Raw genomic sequence first — 16,022 nt, 5'->3', positions numbered from 1 at the left:
TCTCTGTCTTTATGTGTATTTCAGCAGAATGTGGAAAACCATCTCTAAGGGGTGGGGGATGCTGCATGGGGTGGAAAGTTGGTTAAGATCAGACACTATGATTATTGATGATTACTTTGAAAAACAATGTCCAAGGCAGAGGACTGCTTCTGCCTTTCATCCATGCTGTATAAGTTGAGAGAAGGGTGTGGGGTCAAAAGAAGATCCTAAAACTACTTTGAAGCTGAGTTCTCATAGTGCAGCTGGTCCCAACTCTGTGTTATTGACCGTGTCTCTCTAGAATATGGATGTCTTTGAGAAACTCCCTCCTTCCTCCACTAAATTTGGGACTTCTTATAATTGGACTAGCATGGGTACTCAGGGCCTGGAAAAGGCAAAACATACTTAACAGAAGAGTTCTTTCCATCCTCATTGGAGTTCTTCCCCTACACCCTTCTGCAGTTAAATGATTTGGGCACATAGAATGGAGGTGTGTGGATATCTGGCAGGGGAAATGGATAAAAGCCAAAAAATTTCTCTCTAGCAGCTGGGACAGGGTATGACAATTTTATATAAAGATGACTAACATGGCAGAGAGAAATAAAAGCATAGATTTAGGAGTCAGATCAAAGTTGGGACAACTTGGCCATTTTCCAGTTGTGTGGTCTTGGGAAAGTCACTGTTCTCCTTCACAGATTACATTCTGTCTTTCACTGAGTTCCTGCTGCTGCTGCTTCTGAGCTGTATCTTTAGAATATGCTTGTTTTGTTTTAGCTTATCTTCTAATAATTAGTCTAAATCATTATCTTGTGCCTGGAGTTCCGTAAGAATCTACTAATTTGTTTTCTCGTTTTCCACCATTCTCCCCTTTATTCTCCATTCAGCAGTCAGCGATCCTGTTAAAGATGTAAATTAGGCCTTGTCATTATGCTTAAAATCTTCCAAAGCCTTCTGATTATTAAAACCTAAAACAAAACCCCAACTCCTGGCTCTGACCTGGAAGTTACCTTGCATAATCTGACTCCTGTCATATGTCTCAATAACAGGGTGTAGAGGGGAAGTTGATGGGGGCAGTATTATTTTTTAGGGAGCATTTGGATATGTATGAAGGTGGTTTTTTTGGTTAAATTGTTGAGGGGGCACTAGTGGGATTTAGGGGGTTTGGGCCTGGGTTAGTGAATGTCCTGTAATGTGTTGTTCAGCTCTGGACTCATTACAATGCCTAATTCACAGTATGTGCTTAAGAAATACTTATCGTATGAAACCACATTCTTCCTGGACCTCAGTTTTAACATGTGATTTGGTAGAGAGCCTACTTCATAAGGTTGTGGTGAGAAAGACATAACATTTCGTAAAGCACCTGGTACACAATAGCACTTAGTAAATGGTAGCTGCTGCTGAGCTTTCTTTGCCTAGAAGCAATGTAACTGCCCACCCTGAGTCTTCCCTAGGACATCAGACACCTTCGTTGGTGGGGTAGAGGGGTGCGTACATCTCTTTACCAGAAGGCTAATCTGATCAAATCCTGGGTTTGACCAGAATTGCCCCGGAGTCCAGACACAGCTGCAGAAACTAAGGCATAGAGGGGGTCTGGTTCTCTTCCTTGACTCTGGGGCTCACCCAGGACTCTGACAGGCCCTGGAAAGTCTGGCCCCGTGAGAAATTACCTTCTGCTGGAACCTAGGTGTGGAGGATAGCTGAGAGGGTGGGAAGGTAGTAGTCTCCCCGCCCGCAGAGCTTCTGGGAAAGGAGAAGCGCGGTTTCCTCCCACCTCCTTCCCTCCCTTCTTCCTCCGCCCCTTCAGCTTCGCCAACCCCAAGCTGCGCCTTTGCTGCGTCCTGCGAGGGCGGGAGCGTGCTGCACCGGGAGCGGGAGCTGGGGCGGCTGAGCTGCTGGGAGCCCGGCCCCAGACGAGTAGAGCGGCGCGGGTGGAGCCAGCGCGTTGTGCGGCTAGCTGGGCAGGAGAGGTGCGGCTCTGCGACAAAAACAGTCGCCAGAGATGCCGGGGCCAGCTCCCCCCACCAGGTAATACTGGCCCACCCTGGGGCGCGCCTAGCTGGGCGCTGCTGGGGAGGGGGAGGGGTCTCCGTTGGCTTCCGGGGAGTGGTGCCTCGCATTCTGGCGGATTTAGGGTCTTGCCTTAAAGAGACCCTAAGCAAGAGAAGGGGCTGAGGGCTGAACCCTCAGATGAGCTGGCCTCCTAGGCCAGCACCTGGAAGCAGAGCTCTGGCTAGCGAAGGTTGTGAAGGAGAAGCTGGTTTTGGGGTGAACTGCTGTGTCTCAGGAACCGTTCTCCTTTGCTAACACCGTTGTGCTTGGTGGTTACTGTGATGCTTTCCACTCTGTTTGGCTTAGCTGCAGGCCTGCTGGGACCATGGGGTGTTTTCTCTTGGGTTTTGGGGAGGGGCGTTATATTATAAGTGACCTGTTAAGAGGTGGAGTAAACCAGGACATTGGAGACCTAAGGAAGGGTAGGTATGGTTCAGGCAGCGTCTGTGCACCTCAGTTTCCTTATCTGTGTAGTGAAGAGCTTGACCTTCTGTAAACTGCGTTTTGGAAAGGTGAGCTGGTTAAAGCCCTAGAATGAGCTGCAGAGATGTCCCCCTCAACAATGTGAGAGGCAGGGGAATCTGAGAAGAAGACCTTTGTATCCTCTCCAGCCAGCCTTTTGGATGCCATCTTGCTGGTCTGCTGAGGACCCAGATGCTTAATGGACAAGGCAGAGGTTGAAAATGCTGATTCTTTTGGTGTTGAGTATAGATAGGTTGGGTCTAGGGAGGTGGGGTTGGAAAGAAACAGGTCAAGGCATGTTAATGGTTTTCCTCTGAGCTGGCCAGTTATTTGATACCTGGGTGCAAAACTGTTTTAAACTAGGCTATCTTGGGGTGCCTGGGTGGCTCAGTGGGTTAAAGCCTCTGCCTTTGGCTCAAGTCATGATCCCAGGGTCCTGGGATCGAGCCCCACATCAGGCTCTCTGCTCAGTGGGAAGCCTGCTTCCCTTCTTCTCTCTCTGCCTGCCTCTCTGCCTACTTGTGATCTCTCTCTGTCAAATAAATAAATAAAATCTTTAAACTAGACTATCTTCATTGGCGCCCCCTCCTTACTCAGCCTAGTTAATGACAGACCTTGGGGGCTGTGTAATGTCTTATTACAATTCTTTCCTTGATCATCTGGGACCAAGAAACATGTTAGGCCTGATACTAACCTACCTTGATTATTTTGATCTCCTTCCTCCCCTGAGTTTTTCTGTGATTCTGTCTCTGCCCCCCCCCCCCATTTTTCTTTCTACTTCCTACTCCTGCTCATTTTTCCTTCTTCCCTTACCCATCTTTTCTCCCACCCTCCACTTTCTTCCTTTTTCCTACTCTTTTCATACTTCCCTTTCTTATCCTTTCCCCCCATAGCTAGTTTTTCCTTCCCTCTCTTGGGTCCTTCTCTTCTTGGTTAGGCTTTCTTCTCTCTCTTTTTTTTTTTTTTTTTTTAAAGATTTTATTTATTTATTTGACAGATAGAGATCACAAGTAGGCTGAGAGGCAGGCAGAGAGAGAGAGGAGGAAGCAGGCTCCCTGCCGAGCAGACAGTCCGATGCGGGGGCTCCATCCCAGGACCTTGGGATCATGACCGGAGCCGAAGGCAGAGGCTTTAACCCACTGAGCCACCCCGGTGCCCCTCTTCTCTTTTCCTTATAGAATTGTTGGTTAAGGGTTGCCTGGCTGGCTCAGTCGGTGGAACTTGGGACTCGTGATCTTGGTGTTGCAAGTTTGAGCCCTGTGTTAGGTGTAGAGATTACTTACAAATAAAATCTTAAAAAAGAAATATAGGAAATAGAATTGTTGGTCAAGCTTTCTCATTATTAATAGGTTCGAGGGACCTTTGTTGTGGTGTTTGTGAGGTTCAAACACTGTGTTTCCTCCCTAACTTCCTTACGTTTAGCTTTCATCTACAAATTCTGTCTTCCCCAAGTGCCGGTCTCTTTCCTTACTTCCTCTGTGTCTTGCTTTGGGCCTGCTAATAAGCAATCTTTCTTCCAGGATTTGACCCCCTCTTCCTTTGCAGAGGGGAGGAGGCAGCGGTAGGCAGTAGGGAGTAAGCAAGATGAGAAGTGGAGAGCTTGAAGACTAGAGTGGGAGAAGAGCAAGGTGTCCAGTGGGGCTGGGCAGAGGCCCAGACTGTCTTTTGTGACAAGTGACAGAACAAAAGCTCTATGGCAGCTTTGAGGCATTGCTTACCTGGAGGAAAAGAGGTGACTTGTGAGCCTATGAAAGAAGAGGGGATAGTAGAGATGGGGTAGAGGGAGAGAAGGTGGGGTCCTGGGGGAGAAGAACAGTGATTTTTTGAAGAAGAGGGTGGACTGGGCAAGATAGGTATTATTTGGGTAGAGGTAGGTGTGGTGGGAAAGACTACAGTCTGGAAAAGAGGACCACATAGGTTAATTTCTTTACCTCTGAAGGCTGGCTTTTTGGACTGTTTTGTTTCTATTCAACTAACTTTTCTTGAGTAGCATTCTCAAAGTGGGAGAATGAGAGGGGAGACAGAGATAAGACAAGGTTGCTATTTTCCTGGCACTCACTGTATACATTGTAATGTGGAATGCACATGTATACAAAGAGCTTTGAATATGACATCTGTCATCATCACACATTCTCTGGATCACCTGTTCTGTGTTAGTTATGGTGCCAGGTGCTGGGGATACAAAGATGGAAACTGGACTCAGTTGCTACCCTCTGTTGTGAATCAAGGAGTATAGACATCTGTAAGCTCATGTGTTAATGTATGTGTGATAGAAGCACAAGGGGCTATGATAACACAAGGGGAAACTTTAATCAGCAAGTCAGTGGCTGAGCTGGTGCCTAAATTCAAGTCTTCTCTAAAGGTGGTATCTGTTCTCTTATGCCATGGTCTCTTCTGACCCTGTGAATGCATATAGTATACAGAGAGTTTTCTTACATTTTTCGTCCACATGTGGGTCCGGACTCAAGGTATTACTGAGATGAAAAAAAAGCAGTTCCATGTGGTGGGTCACTGTGCCATGGCCAAACACTCATTACCTTGAAAGGGAAACTGATTTGGTCCCCGTTAATTTCTCCTGGCTCTAGGTCACTTGGGTGAGTTTCCTCTATAAGTCATCGACTCTCTTCCTCCTTTTCCACACCCCTCTATTTTCTTAAATTCAATGTTTAAAATCCAGATGGAGCTAGGCTAGACATTTCACTTTCACTGGCCTCTGTAAAACAGGGATTTAACACCTCATAGGGTTGATGAAGATCAAATGAAATAATGAATGTGTGAAACTAATTTGTAAACTGTGAAGTGCTCTACAGATTTACTGTGGTTGTTCCCGAATGCATTTTCAGCCGTGAAAAATGCTCAGAAGAAATGCCTAGGGGGTGCCTGGGTGGTTCAGTTGGTTAAGTGTTTGCCTTCTCAGGTCATGATCTCAGGATCCTGGGATCAAGCCCTGCACTGGACTCCCAGCTCAGTGGGAAGTCTGCCTCTCCACCTTGCTCTTGCTCACTCGCTCTGTCTCAAATAAATAAAATAAAATAAAAAAGTCTTAAAAAAAAAAAGGAAATGCCTGGGGTTGCTCACTGACTTTTTAAAAACTGAGCCTCAATCCTTAATAATGAAGGAAAAGGAGGGAGTTAGAACAAGGATGATTTAGAGACTGGTAATTGAACGCCATGTTAAAAACCAAGTTCAAAAGATATAGGGATTTCTTTTAGGTCAAACAAATAGTAGGTGGCAAGTATAAAAGATATTATTTTTGGTGGCACCTTGTGATACAGGGTGGGAAAAAAGGAATAAGAAAAGGAAGGAGGGGGAGGGATTTAAAAGCATACTGACCTCAGTTCAGATTTTGTTTCCATAACCTACTAGGTCCTTCGTTTTTTATCTTTTTAAAGTTCATATATAAAATAGAATATATTTACACCTACTTTGAAGAGTTATTTTAAAGCTTAAAAATAATTATATAAAAATTTATCTAGTAGGCACTTAATAGCTATTTTTGCAAAAATAAGCTCTTAAATTATCTTCTAAAGGAAGTCTTCCTTGGCTCCTAGGCTATTAAGGCCCCTCTTTGGGATTCATGAAACACTCATGTTCTTCCTCTCACCACTCACAGTTGTACTTCTTGTGTCATACTGTCATTGTGGTTTATGGATCATCAGTCCCATTAGTATGTGACTTTTTGAGGCTAGAGACAGGGTCTAGTAAATCTTGATGTGTCCTTTTGCTGAGCCCCCTTCGTTGCTAGGTATAGACTGGTAAACACAAAGAACTTAGTTGCTTCTTTGTGAAGCTTACTGTTTATTGCTGGAGACGTATAATAAATAAGCAAAAATATATCATGATAGATGCTGTGAAAACCAAGAGTTTCATTTGTTCATTGTAGGTCTAGGTACTTAGAAGAAATGCAGGCAGAATTGTCTAACAGATGATTATTAGTCTGAAAGAACTTTTGGGCTAAAGGTAAAAACTTGGGTACTGTCAACATATAGATAATAAGTAAAGCTATAGGAATGGATGAAATTATCTAGACAAGAGTATAGCGTATGAGGAAAGGAGGTTCTTAGCCTTGGACATGTCAAGGATAGCTAGGAAGAGTCTGCAAAGGAGATAGGAATACACAGAAAGGTAAAAGGAAAGCCAGGTGAATGCTGCAGAGAGATTAGGTAAGGTGGGGACAGAATAGTAACCATTTGATTTGGCAACATGGAGATGGTTGGTTGTCTTGACAAGACTACTTTTGGTGAAATAGAGGGTGTTACTTAGTGAACCAAAGGGGAGGAAGTGGAGGTAGTGTAAATAGACAATTCTTCTGAAAAGCTTTGCTATGAAGGGAAACAAAGAAATGTGTTTTGAGGAATATGTTGGTGTCAAGGAAGGGGTATATGTGTATGTGTGTCTTTGAATAGGAGACACTATAGCATGTTTATATTCACTCAGTATTTACAGATCAGGCCAAAAATCTAGAGATCATATTCATTTTTTTCCTTTACGCTGTACATCCAGTCTCTAAATAAGCCATTTGGTTCCACCTTCAAAATATCTACCTTTGCTGTACTACAGTATACCTACTGCAGTCCTGTCAAGCTACCACCAGTTCCCACCTCAATTAATGTAATAGTTTTTTAATGGTCTCTTCATTTTTCCTTTGCTCCCCTGCAGTCTGTTTTCTGTAGCCAGAGTGGTCCATTTAAAACATAAATAAGATCACTACTCAGAATTCTTCAGTGTCTTCCCATGCTTGATAAAAGATCCAAATTACTGTGGCCTGTAGAGTCCTATATAGTCTGACCTCTGGCTGCACCTCTAATTTAATTTTTCTGCCATGTTTCTCCTTGTTCACTAAACTTTGGTCTTGTCCTTTTTGCTGCTCTACATGCCCCAAAATATTCTCATCTTGGACATTTGTACTTACTGCTCCCTCTGCTTAAAATGCTTCCACATGTTACGTTGATTAGTTGTCTCATTTCATTCAGTCTTAAGTGTCTTTTCCTTAAAGAAGCCTGTCCTGATCATCTTGTCTTATATATCACCCATCCCTGGCCTCCCCCAAACCAGTCACATGCACTACTCTTTATTTTCATTATGGTCTTGACATTATATATTTGCTTACTTCTTTGTCTGCTTTTCTTACTAGTCCATAAAATCCACGAACACAGGGACATTGTCTTATCCAGCTAGATTAGTACTGGTACATTGTAGGTGCTCAATAAATACATATTGAATGACTGAATAGAATTAAGAAAGAGAGATGGAGAGGGAGTGGGAGAGATTGATTGATAGTTTGGTTGATTAGTATAGCTAAAAGAGATCATTCCAGGTGAGAGGGAGTGCAAGTTGAGGGAGAAGAAGGAATGGCTTTTGATGGGAGTAGGAATACCTCCTTCATTGTAAATGGGTGGTACAGGGGCAGGGAGGCATATGGATCTGTGAGTGGGAAGATGGAGTTCTCCTGCAAGGATTTCTGTTTTCTTACAGAAGGTGAGTTCATCAGCGAAGGTGAAGGGGTGAGTGGGAAGCCTAATTAAATCCCCATTTGAGGCAAGATAATCTTTTGCAGAAAGGTATTCATAATTTTCAAGTGAAAGCAGTCAATTAGGTAACATTCTTTAGGATATTCAGCTGCTTCAGTACAGAGACAGTTGGGGGAGAGTGGGAGTTCAATCCCAAAGCTGGGATTTTGCCAGTTGCATTTTGTAAAGGGAGAGAAGACAAGGTGGTTGATTGTTTTGTTTGTGTGTGTGTGTGTGTTATTGTCATTGTTTTTATTTATCAGATTTGTTTAGATTGATCAAATTTGTTTAAAGTATACATGTACAGTGACAGCCTGTTACAAACTTATTGTCTTACACATTTTACTGAGAATCAGTTAACCATTACTTGTAATTAATATCTTAAGTCTTAGTTCATTGGTCTCTACCCCAGCATTAACAGGCTCCTGTGGTAATACGACTGTGATAGCATAGGGAACTTTCAGCATATTTTTTTTTTTATTGTGGTAAAATATGCATAACATAAAACTTACCATCTTAACTATTTAAGTGTGTGGGTTAGTGGCATTAAATACATTATTAACATTAGTATGCAACCATTAGCACCATTCATCTTATAAGTGTTCATCTTGTAAAACTGAAATTCTGTGCCTACTAAACAATAGCTCCCTATTCTCCTTTCCTACTAGTCCCTGGCAGCCATCATTTTACTTTTTGTCTTTATGATTTTGACTACTCTAAGTACCTCATATCCTCATATTAGTGGAATCATATGGTATTTGTCTTTTTGTGATTGGTTTATTTCACTTAGAATAATGTTCTCAGGGTTCATTCATGTTGTAGCATATTACAAAATTTCTGTCTTTTTCTGAATAATATTTGATTGTATGTGTATATTATATTTTGCTGATCTATTCATCTGTTAAAGAATACTTCTATCGCTTCCACATTTTAGCTGTTGTGAATAATGCTATTATGGGTATCAGTGTGCAAATATATATTTGAGACCCTGTTTTGAATATTTTTGTGTATATGTATCCAGAAGTGGAATTGCTTCATTTAATGGTAATTCTATTTTTAACTTTTTGACAAACTGCTATAATGTTTCCCACAGTGGCTGTACCAACTTACATTCCCACCAGCAATGTGCAGGGTTCCAATTTCTCCACATCCTCACCAACACTTTTTGGTTTCTCTTTTTTAGATAGTTGCCATTCTAATGGTGCAGGGTGTTATCTCATTGTAGTTTTGACTTGAATTTCCCTAATGATTAGTGATTATAAGCATATGTGATTAGTAATTATAAGCACATTAGAACTTCTTTTTATGTGCTTATTGGCCATTCATACTTCTCTGAAGAAGTATCTCTTCAAGTCCTTTGCCCATTTTTGAATTGAGTCGTTTGGTTTTTTGTTGTTGGGTTTTAGAGGATTGATGGCTCGTGATGTTTGAATGATTTTGACGGGCTATAGTTAAGGAAAAAGAGAGGTGAAGATAGGAGGTACTAATGGATAGTGGGTTTGAGCTCAAAATAAAGTATAGGAATTATAGTAGAAGTTCTTGAGCAAGTGAGCGGCATGGATAGAAGGTTGTATTGGAGTATATAGGATTCATTCCAGGTACTGGAGTTAATACACATTTTGGTGATAAGGTTCAGGGTGTGATTATGGGAGTATTGGCCAATTTGGACTAAAGGGCAACAGTTGAAATGGCCAGTGTGTTGGAACAGTCATCATTGTTGGCAGGGTGTAGAGGCCATCTAGAATGATAACTGGGGAGGTACAGAAGAAGACTAATCTAGGAACTAAAGTCTTTGAGTGAGGTGACTAGGAATGGGGTACCGGGCAGCAAGGATAAGGCGTGTGGGAAATCACAGGAAATGTTTGGGCAGAGATTGACTAGAAGGTCAATCCATTCAGGAGACAACTGAGTAGATTCCAGTGTTTCTTGGGTGGTTGAACCAGATGGCCTTATAAGTTCCTTCCAGCTCTCGGATTGTATGGGCCCCACATTTTAGTGATGATTTTCTCACTCCAGGGCATCTATTGGGAAGTCTAATGGTTTGGTAAAATAGATTTAAATTTTCCCCTTAACTGTTAGGAATAGCTTAATTGGGGCTGCAGGTCAGGAATTTCCCAGTACCTTGGTACTGGTACTGGTTCTGCAAGTAACTCTAGTGGCTTTCTGCAAGGGTGGTAGAAGTAAGGAAGATGTGTAGGTATTATTGGGGCAGGGGAGAGGGGGGTGAAGGTACAGGGATAGCTTAAGTCTTGGACCCCAAATCTCTCTGCCTTTTCCATTTCACTTCTCTGGCTCCCACGCTTTCTAATTCCAGATACAGACCTTTGTTCATTTTGTCTCAAATTATAATTAGTGTAGAAAGAGTGTTTTTAAGAGAATCAGAATAATCGGTGTCTCTTCATGGCCTCACTATTTCACTGAGTGATCTTAGGTAAATTTCATACCCCTGTGGGTTTCAGGTTACCAGCTATAAAATAAAGATTTGAGATTGGCTGGTTTTTCAGGATCCTTCTAGCTTCTGGGTTTTTTTTTGTTGTTGTTGTTGTTGTTGTTTTGTTTTGTTTTGTTTTTCTGTAAACCAGGCTGCCTTAGTCAGTGAGCCTTTGCAAGGTACCTAGTGTGTGCCAGGTCTGTGCTGGGTGGGACTTGATGACAGACTCCGTTTTGTCCCTTGTCTTGTTTGTGGTCTGGTGGGTCTGACCAGAAATATAGAAACTGCTGCATAGAAGTATGTATAATTAAATTAAAATGTTGGGGAAAAGACAGAATTAGAGGGGGTTCTGTGAAGATTGCATAGAGAAAGTGAATCAAAGTGGGTCTTGAAGAATGAGGAGGAGTTTGCTTGGCAGACAAGTTGGGACATCTTAGGTGGGGAGAACTGTGTGGGCAAAGGCAGGGGTATGAAAGCATATTGAGCTGGAATGACTAAGTTTAAGGAATAGTAGAGATAAAACTGGAAAGATGAGTGGGGGATAAGAACAGATATTTATTGGACATCTATTTTGTGCCAGGCAACATGCTAGGTGCATATATATGTTCCATGTATATCTATATATATCTCTCTATATATCTATATATTTATATATCTATGCTTTTAAATTCTAGTAATCAGGGTGCCTCGGTGACTCAGTTGATTAAGCATCTGCCTTCAGCTCAGAGCATGATCCGGGGGTCCTTAGATCCACCCCCATGCTCAGCAGGGAGTCTGCCTCTCCTTCTCCCTCCTCCCACTCATGCGCGCTCTCTCTCTTTTCTTTTTCTCTCTCTCAAATAAAATATTAAAAAATAAATTCTTGTAACTCTATAAAGTACAGTCTTATTTGTATTTTACCTGTGGAAGCAGTGTCAGAAATTAAAGTAGCTTTTCCAGCAACCCAGAAACCGCCTCCAGTTTTCCTCCCTGCTACCTCAGCAGTTGCTTTCTTGTTGCTAAACCAGAGCAAGTGGCTGGAGGCTGCATAGCGGGAGTGCCCTGGACGTGTCAGAAGGACATCCCTCAGCGAATTCAAGACTGCAGCATTCCGAGCTCCTGCCAAAGAAAACCTCTTGGCACAATTTAATTAAAGATCAGATTCTCATAACCAGGTGTCAAGGGCATGCAGTACTCCCCAGTTCTGGGTGGAGTGTTGGTCGTGCCAGTGTCAGCTGCTTTGAGTTGTTGACTGACAAATGTGATTAATATGTGGACTAGGTTTTATTTTTTCTTCTTCCTTTCCCTACTTCACCTTAGATAATGGCGTGAGGAGTTATTAGAGGTTATCTAGTCCCTTTGCCGTTAGCGTGAACAGTGACACGTGGTGTAGTAGAAAAAGAGTTGGTCCTGGAGTCACACAGACTTTATTTCACATCCATGCCTCTGCTGGCTCTGGGTGACTGGCAGTGTCTCTGATACTTTGCTTCTTCTGACTTGCTCACTATTTTATCCCCAGCACCTAGCACAGCCTGGCATACAGTAGGTGATGAATAAATATTTGCATGCATGAATGAGAAAACTGACACCAACCAAGCAGATTTCCAAGTTTTCTGTAAATTCCAAAGTGTTTTCTAATGTTAGTGGTTATTAAGCTATCAGTGCCAAATGACGGCTGAAATCCTATTTGTAAAGATAGTTCAGGAGGTCTGTGGGGAAACTTTTTTAGAATTTGAGCAACTCTGTTAAGCAGTTTATAGGACTCTCCAAAACTCCAAGTCCCATTGTGTGAGATGAAGGCATCATAGAGCCCTCAGTGCAGACGGATGGCAGCTGGTCCCCTCCTCCAGGCAACAGCTCTTTTCTCATTGTCATCTCTCCACAGCCTTTTTAAATCAAGTGTCATCTTTTATTTTTAACATGGGACATTCATTGCGTGGATCTAGAACTGCTTAGAAGGGACCATTTTTCTGACTAGTGCTGTAGGTGTTATAGAGCATAAAAGGCTCTCTGATCGTTGTGTCCTACTTTTTTATTTTTGTGTTGCATTCTACCTCACTGTACTTTCACACTTACACTATTCCTGTGGTCTAGGATGCATTTGCCATTATCATTCTCCATCAAAATAGTCTGCTTATTTATTGTTTGTTTTCTTTGGTTCAGGTACTTTACCAATGCCTGTACCTATCTCAGACTAGTTAAATCAGAGCTCAGTACTGGTATTTGCCCTCTACCCCTTTTATTAGGAGAAATTTCAAAAGTACATCAAAGTTTAAAGAATTTTATAGTGAATACCTGTATGTCTACTACCTAGATTGTTCTACCATTAACATTTTCATATATTTGCTTTATTGTATCCACTATAAATTATATATGGACAAGAATATTATACCCATGTTCATCCAATAATCCATCTTACTTTTTAAAAACACATTTCAAAGTAAGTTGTATATATTAGTATACTGCCCCCTAAGTACTTGAGCTGGTGTTTTAAAAAGCTCCTAGGGACTCTAATAGTTCAGGGTCAAAGACCACTAGTCTGACTTATTTATTCTTTAAGCCCCTGCTTTTAACACCACCTCTTCTGTGAAGCCTCACTGATCACCTAAATTCAATACTGTCTTTCCTTTTCATGTCTTCTGACATTTTACCACTTGTACTGCTCTGTAGCACTGTTCACAATGGGCCTGGCACTGTGGTTTTCTAGTCCTATGTATCTTGCTTACTAAACTATGAGAATGTCTAGCATTAGAGCATATTCATTTATTTATCTCTTTGCCCTGGTTTCTACCATGGCACTTTATGAGTAAGTACTCAGTAAAAATTTATTGATTTGAATTGTACTTAAGTGAAGAACCTGCAATGATATTAAAAGGTGTACATAACTTTCACATGGCTGATTTGAAGACCAAGAATTTATTTATGCCTCATGAAAGACATTTAGTAAATATCAACCAAGTCTAGCCAAACATGTTTATATTGTGCTTTTTTTTGGCCACTGGCTGGATTTGACTTACCTAAATCAAGAGTAGCAGAGTTCAGGTCAGAAAAGGTACATACGGGATAGAATTACTTCAGGTATATTTGGAAAATTCTTTGGCAGAGAGTATGAAGACATGGGTTCTAATCCCACCTTTAAACTGCTGTGTTTAAGCAATTTCATTCTGTGTTTACAGAATGAATACCTCAGTATTCCTACCTGTTATATGAGAGGGTCAGATTAGGCGACCTTTAAAAGTTGCTTCTGGCTTTGATGTTATGTATATCTTAAATTCTTTATCTTGGCCCTTTTTATATTAGTGGCTGTGGCATCCGGATGTCATAGAGTGGAAAGGAGTAGCTGCTGCTGTACACAGTCCTTCCCACAGTTCGTGTCTTGTTTCATTCAGTATGTAAAGTACCTTACACATAATGGCTACTTGAAAAACGTTTTCTTTCCCTTCTTTCTGCGCTAGCACTATATTTTTATTCTTTCTCTAGAAAAGGAGACATAAATCACTTCCATTCCTTGGTTGCCTCTTGACCAGTATCTGTCTAGTGACTGTAGAGTGGGAAACACCAAATTGTAGCTCATAGGTTGGGGGACTTTTATTAGAGTCATAACTAGTAAATAGCAGAGCCGGGACCTAAATCCAGATCTCTTGATTTTAGATCCAGTCATCTTTTTATTATATCGCCTTACGGATGGCCTTTCTGAAACCTCACAACGATCCTGCGTTTATTACAGAGCCATTCAGTTGATTCATAATTAATACTTTAGTATAATTAGTTGCGCAAAATTATTAGGCTCCCTGAGCCTCTGGAGCATTGGTAAAATGTAATCAGCGTGTCTTTCCCTCTATTATAGCAGTTTGTTGTCTAGGATGGATAGAGGGGTGTCATCTGAACTATCATTCTAAACGTTGGCTTTGAGCCTCGCTTTATACTGCAGCCCGTCAGAAGGCATTGGCTTGTCATTGTCCCAAATATTTGACCGGCACAGACTGTGAGAAGATTTAAGATGTGTTTGGTCTCCTTATTTAAGAATTGAGTATATTTTTTCCTTTCTCTTCTCAGGATTGATCCTTTGGACTTGTTTTCCTATAAACAAAGTTTAAAATGGCATAGTTTTAAAAATGTGCCAATTATTTTGCTGAATGTAGATTGCAAAATGACCAGTGAGGGGATCTATGAAGTACAAAGATAGTAAAGACTTGTGGAGAAACCACAGGAAGGGACTGTTTGGAGGGCTGCAGGGAAACTGGAAATTAGTATAGAAACATCAAGTCCAAGTAAGTTCAGAGGGAAGGATCGGGTAGGTACAAAATTGTACGGTGTATAGTTGAAGATACAGACAATGTTTAACATTGAGAAAACTTGATTTGAGAAACATTGAGAAAACTCAGTGTTTAACACTGAGAGAACAAGAAGACTTGGGGGATTTTGAAAGATGATTTCAAGTACCTAAAGTTCAGTCTGGGGAAGAAGCAATAGACTTTTCTGAATAGACGTGAGATAGGATTTAGGACTAATAGAAGTAGTGTTTGTTTGCTTATTCATTTATTTGTTTACTTGTTCTTTATTCATTTGTTCAACAAATCTTTATTGATTATTCTGTGCCAGACCTGGTGTTGGGGATTGAGAAATAAGTAAGAGTGAACTTTGTTCTTGAGGAGTTCATAGTCTAAAGCTGGCAGAGAAGAGGGTGTGGGGGGCGAGGCAAATGTATAAACAAATAATTGCTGTGCAGTGTGAAATACATAGAAATTAATGTAAGTGAGAACTTTCTAAATGAAGTGACCAAAGATAGAATAGGCTGACTTTTGAGATCATAGATTTCCTAAAAATGGAAGTTTTCAAGCATAGGCCAGATGACCTTGGGTAGAATATGGTACAGAGGATTCAAGCATTGTATTCCAATAACAGATTCTAGGTTTCAATAATTTGGAATAATTTGAGTATTCTCCAGGCATGGTTGAAGATCTGAGAAATGAAGAAAAGCCTATATCGGAAAGGGTGGTGAACCTCTCTTGGTATAATCTTGGGCTGTAGCCTTGAAGGGGAGCTATATTCAGTGTAGCTTTGGGCTGAAGGACCTAAGAGGCAAGGAAGGGCCTGCTTAATCTGTCAGGTGGCTGTAGGGAGTATAATTTTGGAACCTGCAGTGCAGGGTAGGAAGGTGCACTTGAGGACTCAGTCCATGGAATCCCCTTTGTGGGAGCTGAGGGACTTGAGTTGGGGCTGGGAGAAAAAGCAAAGGCAGACCTGCAAAGTGAAGCCAGAAGAAATGGATAAAAGCACACCACCCAGAGAGTTAATATAGATTAATGATTCTTCTTGCTTACTTAATTTCTTTTGATCAAAAAGAGAAGTAAAGAGCAGATAGAGGTAGAGGTTGGTTTGGTAGGGGTAGGTTAGGATGAATTACAGAAAGGGTGAAGTTTGAATCTGGCCTGAAAGATGAGTAAGATTTTTATTAGTCAGAGGAGGGAGAAATCTTTGACAAGAATCACTGGGGGATCGGAAGAAGGGTAAGAGATTTGGCAAAACAAGAGAACAGAGATTTCCAAGGTATAGTTTGAGTGTAGGCTGTGTCCAGGTATGGTGGCTTAGTTAGTAAGGAACTTTAGTTT

At 41.4% G+C, this 16,022-nt stretch overlaps 1 protein-coding gene across 4 annotated transcripts in view; it reads left to right on the top strand.

Annotated features, from left to right (window-relative positions):
- The window catches only part of PAK1 (p21 (RAC1) activated kinase 1), a 148,690-nt gene that overhangs the window by 61,949 nt on the left and 70,719 nt on the right, over positions 1-16,022 (top strand). For 2 of the 4 annotated variants that reach the window (XM_059411525.1, XM_059411506.1), the window contains exon 1: positions 1,806-2,004. The exons of the other annotated variants lie outside the window; for them this stretch is intronic. The gene's annotated coding sequence lies outside the window, so the exon portion shown is untranslated. Of the gene's footprint in view, positions 1-1,805; positions 2,005-16,022 lie in introns of those variants that run through there. 4 annotated transcript variants of the gene reach the window in all.

The sequence above is a fragment of the Mustela nigripes genome, chromosome 1, assembly GCF_022355385.1.
Source record: "Mustela nigripes isolate SB6536 chromosome 1, MUSNIG.SB6536, whole genome shotgun sequence".
Lineage (NCBI taxonomy): Eukaryota > Metazoa > Chordata > Mammalia > Carnivora > Mustelidae > Mustela > Mustela nigripes.
Note: the sequence above shows the minus strand (reverse complement) of the source record. Positions and strands in the feature narration are given on the sequence as shown.